Source organism: Budorcas taxicolor, chromosome 8 (assembly GCF_023091745.1).
Source record: "Budorcas taxicolor isolate Tak-1 chromosome 8, Takin1.1, whole genome shotgun sequence".
NCBI classification, from domain to species: domain Eukaryota; kingdom Metazoa; phylum Chordata; class Mammalia; order Artiodactyla; family Bovidae; genus Budorcas; species Budorcas taxicolor.
In genome coordinates, this window is record NC_068917.1 from 3,442,828 (window position 1) to 3,458,193 (window position 15,366).

A 15,366-nucleotide genomic window follows, 5' to 3' on the forward strand; every position below is an offset into this window, starting at 1 on the left:
CAAACAACTTATGCAGCTCAACTCCAGAAAAATAAACGACCCAATCAAAAAATGGGCCAAAGAACTAAATAGGCACTTCTCCAAAGAAGACATATGGATAGCTAACAAACACATGAAAAGATGCTCAACATCACTCATTATCAGAGAAATGCAAATCAAGACCACAGTGAGGTACCATTTCACACCAGTCAGAATGGCTGTGATCCAAATGTCTACAAGCAATAAATGCTGGAGAAAATGTGGAGAAAAGGGAAACCTCTTACACTGTTAGTGGGAATGCAAACTAGTACAGCCACTATGGAAAACAGTGTGGAGATTCCTTAAAAAATTGCAAATAGAACTGCCTTATGACCCAGCAATCCCATGCTGGGCATACACACCGAGGAAACCAGAATTGTAAAAGACACATGTACCCCATTGTTCATTGCAGCACTGTTTATAATAGCCAGGACATGGAAACAACCTAGATGTCCATCAGCAGATGAATGCATAAGAAAGCTGTGGTACATATACACAATGGAGTATTACTCAGTCATTAAAAAGAATACATTTGAATCGGTTCTAATGAGATAGATGAAACTGGAGCCGATTATACAGAGTGAAGTAAGCCAGAAAGAAGAACACCAATACAGTATACTGACATATATATATGGAACTTAGAAAGATGGTAATATGACCCTGTATGTGAGACAGCAAAAGAGACACAGATGTATAGAACGGACTTTTGGACTCTGTGGGAGAGGGAGAGGGTGGGATGATTTGGGAGAATGGCATTGAAACATGTATACTATCATGTAAGAAACGAAGTGCCAGTCTATGTTCTATACAGGATACAGGATGCTTGGGGCTGGTGCACTGGGATGATCCAGAGAGATGATATGGGGTGGGAGGTGGGAGGGGGATTCAGGATTGGGAGCTTGTATACACCCGTGGTGGATTCATGTTAATGTATGGCAAAACCAATACAGTATTGTAAAGTAAAATAAAGTTAAAATTTAAAAAAAAAAAGAGTGGCCTCTGAGACCCCAGTGACACCCATGACACCAGCCGCTCCCGTGACGCTTGTGGTAAGAAAGACACCCATGGCAAGAATGGCACCCAGGACAAGAGCAGCACCCGAGACACTGGGGCACGCTGGACAAGATGGCACCCAAGAACCCAGACGCACCCATGACACCAGCAGCACCCGTTACATCAGTGGTAGCTGTGATACCAGAGACACCATTGGCACTCATGAAAGCCGAGACACCAGCGGCACTTATGATGCCCATGGTAAGAGGTGCACCCTTGGCAAGCAGGAGAATATATAACAGCCGCACCCATGACACTCACGACAAGAGTGGCACCTATGGCAAGAGGGGCACCCGAGTCACCAGTGGCACCCAGGAAGACTGGCACCCGAAACACCAGTGGCACCAGGGACACCAGTGACACCAAAGTCTCCAGGGACAACCATAACAAGAGTGACACCCGGGACCACTGGCACCTGTGACAAGAGTGATACCCGAAACACCAGCGGCACCCAGGAGAAGAGCGGCATCCGAATCACCAGTTGCACTCATGACACCCACGGAAAGTCAGCACCCATGGCAAGCGTGGCACCAGAACACCAGCGGCACCCAGGACAAGAGCGGCACAAGAGACACTAGCGAGATCCATGACACTAGCGGCAAGAGCTGCAAACCCATGGCAAGAGGGGCACCCGAGACACCAGAGGCACCCAGGAAGAGAGTGACTCCTGAGATACCAGCAAAACTGAGGACAAGTACGGCACAGAGACACCAGCCTCACCCTTGACACTCGCAGCAACAGCTGCACACATGGCAAGAACAGCCTCCGAGACACCAGAAGCACCCCGCAGAGTGGCACTCAAGGTAACACCTGCTCCTGTGACACTCATGGCAAGAGTGGCCCCCGAGACACCAGTGGCACCCAGGACAAGAGTGGTACCAGAGACAACAGCCACACTCGTGAAACTTGCAGCATTAGCAGCACACATGGCAGGAGCTTCACCAGAGACACCAGTAGCACCCAGGGCAAGAGCAGTACCAGAGACAACAGCCGCACCCGTGGCACTTGTGGCAAGAACAGCACCCATGGCAAGAAAGGCATCCAGGACTATAGAAGCACCCGAGACATCAGGGCAACCTGGAAAAGAGCAGCACCTGATACCAGCGGCATGCAGGAGATGAGAGGCACACGAGATACCAGCTGCACCCGTGATACTTGCGGCAAGAAAGGGACCCATAGCAAGAACGGCACCCAGGACAAGAGAGCACCCAAGACACTGGGGCACCTTGGACAAGATGGCACACGAGAGCCCAGCGGCACCCATGACACCAGCAGCACCTGTGACATCAATGGCACCTGTGATACCAGAGACACCAGTGGCACTCATGAAAACCAAGACACCAGCAGCACTTATGACACCCAAGGTAAAAGGTGCACCCATGGCAAGAGTGGGACCCGAGACATCACTGGCACCCAGGACAAAGCAGAAGCCGAGAAACCAGTGGCACCCAGGACAAGAGTGCCACCAGAGACACCAGCCACAACCGTGACACTCGTGGCAAGGGTGGGGCCCATGGCAAGAGCGTCACCTGAGTCAACATCAGCACCCAGCACAAAAGCAGCACCCGAGTTACCAGCCGCACCCATGACACTCCCGGCAACAGCGGCACCCGAGACACTAGTGGAACCCAGGACAGAAGCAGCAACTGAGACAGGAGCTGCACCTGTGTCACTCATGCTAAAGTGGCACCCACAACACCAGCAGCACCTGGGAACAGAGTGGCACCTGAGACGCCAGCAGCACTCATGACACCCACAGAAAGAGCAGCAAACATGGCAATAGCTATACCCAAAACACCAAGGGCACCTGTGGCACTTGTGGCAAGAGTGGTAACCATGGAAAGAGCACCTGTGACACAGAGACACCCGGGAGACTAGTAGAAACAAAGACACCAAAGAGAGACATGACAAGAGTGACACCTGGGATGCCAATGGAACCCATGAGAGTGTGACACCCGACACACCAGTGACACCCAAGACAAGAGTGGTACCAGAGACAAAAGCTGCACTCATGAAACTCACGGCGAGCACGGCACCCGTGGCAAGAGCATCATCCAAAACATCAGCAGCACCCAGAAAAGAGTGGAACCTGAATTACCAGCAGCACTCATGACACCCATGGCAATAGCAGCACCCACGGCCAGAGCAGAACCCGAGACACCAGTGGCAACCAGGACAAGAGTGGCTCCAGAGACACCAGCCACTCGCCTGACACTCTTGGAAAGAGCGGCTCCCATGGCAAGAGTGCCACATGAGACACCAGTGGCACCCAACACAATAGTTGCACCTGCCACACCAACGGCATGCAGGACAAGCATGGTCACAGAGACACCAGGGGCAGCCAGGCAAAGAGCAGCAACAGAGACACCAGCCACACCCGAGACACTTGTGACAAGAACAGCATCCATGGCAAGAATGGCACCCAGGACAAGAGGAGCACACCACTCACTGGGAAAACCTGAATAAGAGTGGCCTCCGAGACCCCAGTGGAACCCATGACACCAGCCCCACCTGTGACACTTGCCGTAAAAAAGACACATATGGCAAGAATGGCCCCCAGGACAAGAGCAGCACCCAAGACACCAGGGAATGCTGGACAAGATGGCACACGAGAACCCAGCAGCACCCATGACACTACCAGGACCTGTGACATCAGTGGCACCTGTGATACCAGAGACACCACCAGCACTTATGAAACCCACGGTAAGAGGTGCACCCTTGGCAAGAGCGGGACCAGAGATAACAGCTGCACTCCTGACACTCGCGAAAAGAGTGGCACCCATGGAAACAGGGGCACCCGGGACAAGAGCAGCACCTGAGACACCAGCAGCACCAGGGACACCAATGACACCAAAGTCTCCAGGGACAGCCATGACAAGAGTGACAACTGGGACAACACTGGCACCTGTGACAAGAGTGATACCCGAAACACCAGTGGTACCCAGGAGAAGAGCGGCATCCAATTCACTAGTTGCACTCATGACACCCACAATAAGTCAGCACCCATTGCAAGAGTGGAACCGGAACACCAGCAGCACCCAGGACAAGAGCGGCACAAGAGACACCAGCGGAACCTGTGACACTACCAGCAAGAGCTGCAAACCATGGCAAGGGGGGCACCCGAGAGACCAGCGGCACCCAGGAAGAGAGTGACTCCCGAGATACCAGTGAAACTGGGGACAAGTACGGCACAGAGACACCCGCCTCACCCTTGACACTCGCAGCAACAGCTGCACACATGGCAAGAACAGCCTCCGAGACACCAGAAGCACCCCACACAAGAGTGGCACTAGAGGTAGCAGCCGCTTCTGTGACACTCATGGCAGGACTGGCCCCCGAGACACTAGTGGCACCCAGGACAAGAGTGGCACCGGAGACAACAGCTACACTCATGAAAATCACAGCATTAGTGGCACACATGGCAGGAGCTGCCCCAGAGACACCAGTAGCACCCAGGGCAAGAGCAGTACCAGAAACAACAGCTGCACCATGACATGTGTGGCAAGAATAGCACCCATGGCAAGAATGGCATCCAGGACTATAGGAGCACCTGAGACACCAGGGCACCCTGGACAAGAGTGGAACCAGACACCAGCGGCATGCAGGAAATGAGTAGCACCTGAGATACCAGCTGCACCCGTGACACTTGCAGCAAGAAAGGCACCCAGGACAAGGGCCGAACCCAAGACACCGGGGCACCCTGGACAAGATGGCACCCTAGAACCCAGCGGCACCCATGACACCAGCAGCAACTGTGACATCAGTGGCACCTATGATACCAGAGACACCAGCGGCACTCATGAAAACCAAGACACCAGCGGCACTTATGACACCCAAGGTAAGAGCTGCAACAATGGTAAGAGTGGGACCCGAGAAAAGAGCTGCACCCGTTACACTCATGGCAAGAGTGGCAGCCGAGACATAACTGGCACCCAGGACAAAGCGACATCCAAGACACCAGTGGCACCCAGGACAAGAGCGGCACCAGAGACACCAGTCAAAACCATGACACCGCCACAACCGTGATTGCCCCTTCAATGTGAATGGAGGCCTGATTCCCCTGCTGTGACTCCAGAGCAATCCCATACTCCCCCTGCAACTCGAATGGAGACTTGACTTCCCTGAGGTAACACGAGAGGATTCCTGTGCACCCCGTGGTAACTGGAGAGGAATCCCAAGCCTCCCTCAGCAAGTGAAGCAAAATCAGGTGATTCTCCCATCAACGCAAGATGAGGCCCTTTTTTTCCTGCAGCGCCTAGAGAGCAATCCCAAGTTCCCTCTCAGAACTCGAGAGGAGGCTTGACTCCCTGCATGCAACTCAAGGGGGCCCAGAGGTCCCCGTCACAAATCAAGATGAAACCCGAGTTTCCTGCCACAACTCGAGAAGAGCCCTGGGTTTCCCATCTTCACTGGAGAAGAGGGCCGATTCCATGCTTCAACTCGAAAGGAATCCCAACTTCTCCTCACACCACAAGAGGAGGCCTGTCTCACCTATTGCATCTCGAGTGGAAGCCCGCGGATCCTGCTACAAGGAAGGACACTGTCTTCCCCCTCAGCTCGAGAGAAATCTTGATTCCCCGGCACCAGCACCAATGGAACACCGAGTATCCCCTCACAATATGATGGGAGGCCTGACTCCACTGCTGATCCTCTTGAAAAAGCCCAAATTCCGGCCTGAAATCAACAAGAGGCCTCACATGCCTTTTAACTCGAAAGGAAAGCAGAGTTACATACCTCAACACCAGACGAGGCCTGACTCCCTAGTTGAACCTTGACAGGAAGCCCGAGATCCCTGTCGCTGCTGGAGAGGAACACCGAGTCTCCCACCGAACTCTAGACACGGCCCTATTTGCCAGCAGCAACTTGAGAGCAATCCCGAAGTGCCCCTCACACCTTGAAAAGAGACCTGACTTCTCGGTGGCAACACAAGAGGGTCCCTGATGTCCCCGTCGCAACTCGAGAGGAACTCCAAACTTCCCGCCGCAACTCGAGAAAAACCACGAGATTCTCCCCTCAACGAGAGATGAGGCCCTTTTCCAGAGCAGGGTCTGGAGAGAAATCCCACGTTCCCTCTTGAAACGCGAAAGGGGACTCGACACCCTTTATGCAACTCAGGAAGGTCCCCAAGATACTCGTCCCCACTCAAGAGGAATACCGAGTTTCATGCCCCAACTCAAGAAGAGCCTCGTGTTCCCCCTCCTCAACTCGAGATGAGGGTCAATTCCTGTCCTTCATCAGGAAAGAAATCCTGATGTTCCTGTTGCATGTCAAGAGGAGGCCGGTCTCACCTTGAAAGTTGAGAACATCCCCGGGAGTTGGGCCTCAATTTTAAAAGACCCCAATTTCCCTATCCACTCCAGATAAGCCTGATTCCCCTGCACCAACTCAACTGCAACCCCAAGGATCAACTCAAAACACGAAGGGAGGTGTGACAGCCCTTTGGCCCCTGGAGATAAAGCTCCAGATCCCTATGTCACCTCGAGAGGAGACCTGACACCCCTTTCACACCTAGATAGGAGAGCAGACTTCCATGTCTCAACACATGATGAGGCCTGACTCCCATGTTGAAACTCCATAGGAACCCCATAATCCATGTCCGAACTGGAGAAGAACCCTGAGGTTCTGGCCTCAACTCAAGATGAGGCCCTATGCCACTGCAACAACTGGTGAGGAATCCTGAGAGGCCCCTCGCATCTCAAATGGTGCTTGACTTTCCTGAAGCAACATGAGCAGGTGCCTGAGGTCCCCGTTGAAACTCGTGAGCAACCCTGCTTTTCCTGCCGCAACTAGAAAAAAGTAAGGAGATTGTCCCCTCAGTGCGAGATGAGGCCTTTTTCTGCTTCAGTGTCTCGAGAGAAATCCCCCCTTCCCTCTTGAGCCTCGAGAGGGTACTTGACACCCTGTATGCAACTCAAGAATTTCCCCACCATGCCCATCTGCACTCTACAGGAACACTGAGTTTCCCGCCACAACTCAAGAAGAGCCCCATTTTCCACTCCTCATCTCGAGATGGGGGGTCCATTCCCCTGCTTCGTGTGGAAAGGAATCCTGACATTTCCGTCGCACCCCAAGAGGAGGCCGGTCTCACCTTGAAACTCGAGAGGAACTCCAGGGGTCATGCCACAATTCGAAAAGACCCTGATGTCGCCATCCACTACAGATAAGCCTGCTTCCCCTGCAACAACTCGAATGTAACCCCGAGTATCAACTCAAAACATGAAGGGAAGACTGAGAGCCCCGTGGCACCTCTAGAAATAGCCCCAGATCCCTACCTCAGCTCGACAGGAGGCCTGACACCCCTTTTACACCTCAAGGAGAAAGCGAAGTTCCATGCCTCAACACAAGACATCATCGGACTCCCCAGTTGAATATCCATAGGAACACTGAGATCCCTGTCAGAACTGGAGAGAAACTCTGAGTTTCCCACCTCAACTCAAGATGAGGCCCTAGTCCCCTGCACCAACTTGAGAGGAATCCCAAGAGGCCCCACGCAATGTGAAAGGATTCCTGACTTCCCAGAGACAACATGAGAGGCTCTCTCGGGTCCTCGTCGCAACTCGAGGGAACCCAAACTTCCTGCTGCAACTCGAGAAATACCTTGAGATTCCCCCTTCAATGAGAATGGAGGCCTGATTCCCCTGCTGTGGCTCCAGGCAATCCCACACTCTCCTTGCAAGTCGAATGGAGACTTGACTTCCCTGAGGTAACACGAGAGGCTCCCTGATTACCCCATGGTAACTGAAGAGAAATCCCAAGCCTCCCTCAGCAACTCGAGCAAAACCGCGTGATTCCCCCATCAATGCGAGTTGAGGCCCTTGTTTTCCTGCAACGCCTAGAGAGCAATCCTGAGTTCCCTCTCAGAACTCAAGAGGAGGTTTGAATCCCTTCATGCAACTCAAGGGGGCCCAGAGGTCCCCGTCACAACACGAGATGAAACCCGAGATCCCTGCCACAACTCGAGAAGAGCCCTGAGTTTAGCATCTCCGCTGGAGAAGAGGGCCCATTCCATGCTTCAACTCAAGAGGAAACCCAACTGCCCCTCGAACTACAAGAGGAGGCCTGTCTCACCTATTAAATCTCGAGTGGAAGCCCACGGATCCTGCTGCAAGGAAGAAGGACACCATCTTCCCCCTCAGCTCGAGAGAAGTCTTGATTCCCCTGCACCGGCACCAATGGAACACTGAGTATCCCCTCACAACATGATAGGAGGCCTGACTCCACTGCTGATCCTCTTGAAAAAGCCCAAATTCCGGCCTGAAACTGACAGGAGGCTTCACACGCCTTTTAACTCGAGAGGAAAGCAGAGTTGCATACCTCAACACCAGACGAGGCTTGACTCCCTAGTTGAACCTTGACAGGAAGCCCAAGATCCCTATTGCCGCTGGAAAGGAACACTGAGTCTCCCGACTGAACTCTAGACATGGCCCTCTTCACGGGCAGCGAGTCAAGAGGAATGCCAACATGCCCTTCGCACCTCGAGAAGAGATCTGACTTCTCGGTGGCAACATGAGCAGGCCCCTGAGGTCCCCATCGCAACTGGAGAGGAACCCTAAGCTTCCCGCTACAACTCGAGAAAAACCACAAGATTCTCCTCTCAACGAGAGATGAGGCCCTTTTCCAGAGCAGGGTCTCGAGAGAAATCCCACATTCCCACTTGGAATGTGAAAGGGTTCTTGACATCCTTTATGCAACTCTGGAAGGTCCCCAAGATACTTGTTCATCCCCACTAAAGAGGAACACCGAGTTTCATGCCCCAAGTCAAGAAGAGCCCCGTATTCTCCCTCCTCAAATCGAGATGAGGGTCGATTCCCATCCTTCATCGAGAAAGGAATCCTGACGTTTCTGTCGCACATCTAGAGGAGGCTGATCTCACCTTGAAATTCGAGCACATCCCGGTGAGTTGTGCCTCAATTCGAAAAGACCTGGATTTCCCCATCTACTCCAGATAAGCCTGATTCCCCTGCACTGAATCGACTGTAACACTGAGGATCCACTCAAAACATGAAGGGAGGTGTGACAGCCCTGTGGCACCTGGAGTAAAAGCCCCAGATCCCTACGTCAACTCAACAGGAAGCCTGACACCCCTTTGACACCTTGAGAGGAAAGCAGAGTTCCATGTCTCAACACAAGACAAGGCCTGACTCGCATGTTGAAACTCCAAAGGAACCCCGTGATCCATGTCTGAACTGGAGAAGAACTCTGAGGTTCTGGCCTCAACTCGAGATGAAGGCCTATGCCACTGCAACGACTGGAGAGGAATTCCGAGAGGCCCCTCACATCTCGAATGATGGCTTGACTTTCCTGGAGCAACTCGAGTGGGTTGTAAGAACCCCGTCTTAACTTGAGAGGAACACCATGTTTCCTACCGCAACTCGAGAAAAACCAGAAGACTCTCCCCTCAACGTGAGATGAGGCCCTTGTCCACTTGCAGTGTCTCGAGGGAAATCCCACCTTCCCACTTAAGCCTCGAAACGGTACTTGACACCCTTTATGCAACTCAAGAAGTTCCCTGACATACCTGTCTGCACTCGAGGAACACCAAGTTTCCCGCCACAACTCAAGAAGAGCCCCATTTTCCCCTCCTCATCTCGAGATGAGGGTCCATTCCCATGCTTCCTCTGGAAAGGAATCCCGACATTCCCATCGCACCTCAAGAGGAGGCTGGTCTCACCTTGAAACTGGAAAGAACTCCAGGAATTGTATCTCCCTCTCTCTGTGTATGCCTCCCTGTTTGTGTGTGTTCTGTGTGCGTGTTTGTGTGTGTGCACTAGTGTGTGTGCACTAGTGTCTGTCTCCCTCTCCCCATCTCTGAGTCTGTCTCTGAATTTCCGTCTCTTTCTGGCTTTGTGTCTCTTGAAACCGAGCCTCCCTTCCCTTCCTCTGGCCCTGGACTCTCACAGGTGCTGAATCTGGCTCTGGCTGATGAACTTGCGCTGGCTGGCTGTCTCACATGGGGTGGGTGAGTGCGAGTGACTGTCCATGTTCCTGCATGTTGCTCATCTGCTCTCTCAATAAGGCCCTGCACTTTTCAGGCAGCGTGGTGCAAGAGGGGCCTTGGTAGGGCAACGGGGTGGGGCTGATGCTCTCCAGTCGACCACTCTGGTGGCTCCCTGTTTGTTGGACAGTGGGCAGATGCTGGGCAGGATGGGCGCTCAGGGTCCTGGCTGGGCTGCATCTCTGCCCATAGGAAGCTCAGAGGATCAGGGGCCGTGGGCAGCTATGGGCTTCCAGGACAGACACCTCGGGGGCCAAGTGGCCCTGAGCAGCAAATGGATGGGTAGGGGGTGGAGTCACCTAGCGGGGACAGGCCTGGAGAGGCCCAGGCTGGGAGAGCAGGAGAACTCAGGACCCCTCACCCAAACCCCGAGCTCCTGCAAGAAAGCCCGGCTGCCTGCTCTGGGTCCCAGAAGCCTTCTGGGCCCAGGTGCTGGACAGGGGTGGTGGTGTGCAGAGGTGGATTGGCTTCAGCTGGCGGATCCTGTGGGTGCAGATAGGGAGAAATGCACCCAGCTGTCCTGACCAGCAGGCATGTCAGAGTGAAACGGAGATGCAATGCAGGGCTTACAGGGCACCTGGTGGCAGCAACCTCTCTCTACAACCATACCACCCTGAACAGGCCTGATCTCATCTGATCTCAGAAGCTAAGCAGGGTCGGGCCTGGTTAACACTTGGCTATGAGACCACTTGGGAATACCAGGTACTCTCGTCTTTTTGCCTCCCCTCTCCTTTTGCCCCAGGGCCCCAGGCATGGTTGGCGCCACAAAACCCACTTGCCCCTGACCCCTGGCACCCCACCATGCTCAGAGCTGAAGCCTGCCTTTAGATTGGCCAGCCGGCTGGTCAGCCAGCCAGCCACCCGGCAGGCCTGGCAGGTACTGGCATCTCTACTGTTCGGTCCCTGAAGCACGAGCCCCTCCCTGGATGGGTGGCATGGGCTCTGGCTCCCGCCGCAGACCTGGGTTGCCTCCACGTGGTCCACGAGCCCCTCCACATTCATCTCTCAGCAACCCATATGGCCATCCTGTCTCTGTCTGAGGCTCCCTTGGCAAGCCTCAGGCAACCCCAGAGGCTGCCCCATCACTAGCCACATCCCCAACCCTAGCCCCATCCTCATACACTGTGCGTGCTTGTGGGCCTGTGCACAGGCACACACCCACAGAGACAGACAGACACAAATACACACAAACACACCCTGCCTCCGAGATGGGTCAAGAGCCGGAAACCCCAGGTATCAGAGACAGAGAAAGAGAAAGCAAGGGGCATCAAGAGGATCACACAGGCTTCCCATCCCCCGACCTCCACACCCACACCCCATTCTGGGTATCCACCTGGATCTCGTCGACCTGACCACACCCTCGCCCACCGACACACTCACACACACACTCTCACTCACCCTCTGGCCTGGGGACAGGGTCTGGGTCTTGCCTAAGGTAGCCAAGCCAAAGGGGACCTTTGAGACCTCAGCTGTGAAGAAGTCTTGGGGACCCTGTGGGTGACTGCCAGGCCCAGGGCACCGCATCCAGCTGGGGCTCAGCCCAAGGCTGATGCCCCCTCCCTTGGGGAAGCTGCTACTTCCCCATGGCCTCTCTCTGAGATGTGTCACGGTCTGTGCCAGCATGTCTGTTTCGGATCTGATACCATCCTCTCTCCCCTGTCTCCCATTTTCCTTCAGTCAGTGGCTCTGTGTCTCCCTCTCTCTGTCTATGCCTCCCTGTGTGTGTGTGTGTGTCTGTGTGGGTGTGTGTGTGCGCATGACTGTGGGTCTCCCTCTCGCCATCTTCACGTCTGTCTCTGAACCTTCTTCTCTTTCTGGCTCTGTGTCTCCTGAAACTGGGCCTCCTGTCCCTTCCTTCACCCCTGGCCTCTCACAGGTGCTATGATTCTGGCTCTGGCTGATGAAATTGTTCTGGCCGGCTGTCTCACTTGGTGTGGGTGCATGCAAGTGACTGTCCGTGTGCCTGCATGCCACTCGTCTATTCTCTCAGTAAGGCCCTGTGCTTGGAGGGGGCTTGGGGTAAGGGGGGCCTCTGTAGGGTGAAGGGGCAGGGCTGATGTTCTCCAGTCGACCACGCTGGTGGCTCCTGGAACATTTAGGCACCAGGCAGGTGCCAGGCAGGATGGGCACTCCAGACTGGGCTGGGCTGGGCTTTGGCCCACAGCAGCCTCATAGGACCGCGGGTTACAGGCAGCTGCAGGCCGCCAAGCCAGACACCTCCTGAGCAGTGAATGGGATGGTGGGGGTTGGAATAGCCTAGCGGGGATGGGCCTGGAGAGGCCCAGGCTGGGAGAGTGTGGAGACTTCCAGACCCCTCACCCAACCACCCCCCCCCAGCCCCCGCACGCATGCCTGGGCGCCTACTCTGGGTCCCAGAAGCCTTCCAGGCCCAGGTGATGGCCAGGGGTGGTAGTGTGTGGGGGTGGGGTGGCTTCAGCCGGCCTCCGGGCTGCTGGCCCTGGCTGGCTGGAGTTCGGTGGTGGGTCCTTTGGCTCATGTACAGATTGCGGTAAGGGGAGAAGTGTGCCCGGCTCTCCTGACCAGCAGACAGGTCAGAGCAAAATGGAGGTGCAGCACAGGGCTTTCAGGGTGCCTGGTGGCAGCTGCCTCTGTCTACAACCATACCACCCTGAACAGACCCGATGTCATCTGATCTTGGAAGCTAAGCAGGGTCGGGCCTGGTTAGTACTTGGATGTGAGACTGCTTGGGAATATCGGGTGCTGTGGTCTTTTTGCCTCCCCTCTCCTTTTGTCTGTGGGCTCCAGGCACGGCTGGCCCTGCAAAACCCACCTGCCCCTGATTTTCCCATTTCTTTGCCCAGAAAATGAAACTAACAACAATATACCTTCAACCACAATAAGCACCCAAACATCCAGGCTACTTTCCAACTATACATACATGCTATGAGGACATGACCACTTTTCAGTACATGTAAAACACAAAATGACATGCTCATATCATTAGGTATTTTTAAAATTAGATTAGCACTGTGCCCTTATTTACACATCAGTCATGATTCCTTATCTCAATAGCTAGTTTCTATTTTGTGCCAGGAAGTATCTGCTAAGACAGTCACTGCTCATATTATTCTCTTAAGTCTGTACAGTGATGGAAGCCAACTCCCTAGCCTGGAAGGATGGGGTCCTGGGGACCTTATCTGACTGTTGACAGTTGACCTTGCACTTTCAACAAGAGATCATGTGCCCTCGCTAAGAGGCACTGAGTGATTGTCATCTGAGACAGAATCTATGGGACTGCAGCTTCTTCACACTAGAAAACCTAAGGGATAGCCAACGCTATGTTTCCTTCTGTTTTTTAAGCTAGGGGATGCTTTCTGTGAAGCTTACATGGGAGTTACAAAAATAAAGACAGAAGAGAGTCTCCAGGAACTACCAGCGATCATGGATTGGAGTCTGAGAACGACTTCTCCTATCCATCCTTGCTTCTTGGTGAGGAACTGAGGCCCAGACACAGCATGTAGGGAGACAAAGACATGTCTGTCTCCCCACTGTCCCATTTCTCCCCATTCCAGACTGGCACACAGACCAGATGCCTGACAACACATAGCAGTCACTCTGGGGGATACCTCAGACTTTTCTAACTTAGCAGCATTTTAGTTCACATATGTGACAATGCACAGAAAAATAAAATGCATTCATGGTTTAAATCATACTGTTAACCTTCATTGAAAGTTCCTTTCACTTGGATTAAAGCATGGTCTCCACCTGGGCCCCACAAGCCTCCTTCGGGCTTCTCTCCTGCCGCTCTGCCCTCTGTGCTGTCCCCACCTGCTAAGCACACTCTGGCCACACTAGCCTTCCTGATGCCCGGTGCACACAGTCCTGCTCCCTCCAGGGGATCTGGGTGCGTGGGGATCTCTGCACACACACCCTCCCTCTCCCTGCTCCATGGAGCACCCCATTCCCTGTTGTTCTCTCCATAAAGTTGATCCTCAAACAAAATGCTATAGAATTCACTTGTTTGTCGACTCATTTCTCTATCTTACTTGACTAAATCAAACTCTATGAAGACAGATACTTTGTAGATTCTTTTCCTTGTGGACTCCCCAGCACCTAGAACAGTGCCTGACACACAGTAGATGTGTGAAATATTTGTTGAGTGTTGTGGGAGGGGACGAAAGGTGAGACCAAAGAATGATGAAACCATGGAAGCAAAGCGGGAGCCCCAGGAGAATGGGCTCTGGGCAGGGCACAGGTCGCCATGCCATTGCTAGGGCTGCACCTAAGCTCAGGGTACATCTTTCAGAACAAAATCACTGAGAACAGCATGGCATAATCACTCACCAACAGGTATCACTGTGGCAACAATACTAACAAGCACCTTTAACACACAAGTGTTTTCCCAAATACTATATTTCACTAAGTTAATCAAAAGATTTGTCTCTTATACTGACAGATCTCTATTTTCAACTCAACACAAAACCTGGCCATTTTTGAAGAAAGATCTTTAACATCAAAGTGAGGACAGTTAATATTAAAGCAAATCCAGGCTCTAGAACACTTCTGCTTTCTGCTGGTTTTAGTCATCTTCAAATCCTCTGAAACACAACAGACTTGAGACAAGACCCTGGGGCTTTGTAGAAATGAAAACATTTTCTTTTCGTTGTCTGTCTATGCAGGCAATGCAGGCAGAGCCCACAGGGTCTCCAGGGGAGTCACAAATAGCCTTTCCCTTAGAGACACATGCAGTGTTTCCCATTTGTTTGTTTTTTAAATAGTCCTAGGTCATGCAATCTGCTCCAAAAAGCAAACATCTGGATTCTGACGGTAAAAAGGATATTACCACCTCACCAAAACAAAGAACTAGACAGTGTTATCAATATTCCACTGTTTTGAACACCTACATCTAAACTTTGATCTGAATTGAGTTCATCCTCTCACCCTCACCTCTTTCACTACTTCCTTGAATCAGTGCATTATGATGCCTAGGAGAAACTTATACATCAAAATATTCTCTTTGAGATCATAAGCTGGAGCACAGGAGTTCTAGAGGGTCCAGATTTTAAGGGGAAAGAAATGTACAGAATAACTACAAAGTAAGGGCGGGGGATGAGAATAATCAAGAGAAGAAAGAAAAACAAACGTCGAGAAGGGAAACAGGAAGAATAAGATGGAAAAAGAAGGAAGGGGAAGCAAAGGAGTAAAGGGAAGCATGAAAACACATAAAGGGCTGCCCACCAAGGGACGACAAAGGGCTGCCCACTGAGGGATGACACAGGCTGGGCTGTGCCCGGTGAAGGGCTTCTGAGCACCAGGCCATTCAGGAGCTGGTGGGCGGG

At 52.9% G+C, this 15,366-nt stretch overlaps 1 pseudogene; it reads left to right on the forward strand.

Moving 5' to 3' along the window:
* Positions 1 to 12,677: 12,677 nt before the first annotated feature.
* On the forward strand, positions 12,678 to 12,796 carry LOC128052925 (uncharacterized; annotated as a pseudogene).
* Positions 12,797 to 15,366: the final 2,570 nt, after the last annotated feature.